The 1,115-nt window shown below is 40.7% G+C and overlaps 1 non-coding gene across 1 annotated transcript; it reads left to right on the plus strand.

The window, feature by feature from the left end:
• The first annotated feature begins 542 nt into the window (after positions 1-542).
• On the plus strand, positions 543-649 carry LOC121226412 (small nucleolar RNA R71). The gene has a single exon (XR_005924234.1). It is a non-coding gene; the product is annotated as a small nucleolar RNA R71 (small nucleolar RNA).
• Positions 650-1,115: the final 466 nt, after the last annotated feature.

Here is a 1,115-nt window from a genome sequence, read left to right on the forward strand (position 1 = left end):
CAAGGTTTGGTTTTTTCTCCTGTTGATAAGGTGGCTGTTGAAAACCTTGAGGATTTTGTGGCTTTTCATTCCCTTGACCACCCCAGGAGAAATTTGGGTGGTTCCTCCAACCTGCATTATAGGTATTACTGTATGGGTTATTTTGAGATCTAAAGTTATTATTACCCATATAGTTGACTTGTTCCTCTTCTGTTGTGGGATTGAAGGATTGATATTCTATATGCACACCTCCTTTGCTTAAGTCGTAGCTCATTACTGGATGTACCTGCGTAGAACCAAGAAAACTATCAATCTTTTTATTGAGAAGTTCTACCTGATTTGAGAGGATGGTGACTGAATCGATGTTATAGACGCCGGCTATTTTCGTTGGCTTTGTCCTTATAACTTGCCACTGATAGTTGTTCAGTGACATCTCCTCTATGAATTCATAGGCATCTTCTGGTGTTTTATTGTTGATGGTTCCGCCAGTAGCTGCGTCAATCATTTGTCTTGTCGAAGGATTCACGCCATTGTAGAACGTTTGAACTTGCAGCCAAAGCGGTAGCCCATGGTGAGGGCACCTTCTCAGTAAGTCCTTGTATCTCTCCCACGCATCATAAAGTGTTTCTAAATCCATCTGCATGAAAGAAGAGATATCATTACGCAATTTAGCCGTTTTCATCGGCGGAAAATATTTTAGTAAAAACTTCTCGGTCATTTGTTCCCAAGTAGTGATAGACCCTCGTGGTAATAAGTTCAACCACTGTTTAGCTTTGTTTCTTACTGAAAAGGGAAATAAGAGAAGACGAATGGCATCATCAGAAACGCTATTTATTTTGAATGTATCGCAAAATTCAAGAAAATTCGCCAAGTGCGTGTTTGGATCCTCATCCTGCAAACCATCAAACTGAACAAACTGCTGTATCATCTGAATTGTGTTAGGTTTTACTTCGAAATTATTCGCAGCAATAGCAGGTCTAACTATACTAGACTCAGTTTCTGTTAAAGAAGGTTTAGCATAGTCATACATAGTACGTGGAGCAGGATTTGGATTAGTTGCAATTGCAGGACGCAGCTGATCGCCTGGATTTTCGGCCATCTCTTCGGTTGGGGTTTGAGTATCGTCTTCTCGCTCG

This window comes from Gossypium hirsutum, chromosome A03 (assembly GCF_007990345.1).
Source record: "Gossypium hirsutum isolate 1008001.06 chromosome A03, Gossypium_hirsutum_v2.1, whole genome shotgun sequence".
NCBI classification, from domain to species: domain Eukaryota; kingdom Viridiplantae; phylum Streptophyta; class Magnoliopsida; order Malvales; family Malvaceae; genus Gossypium; species Gossypium hirsutum.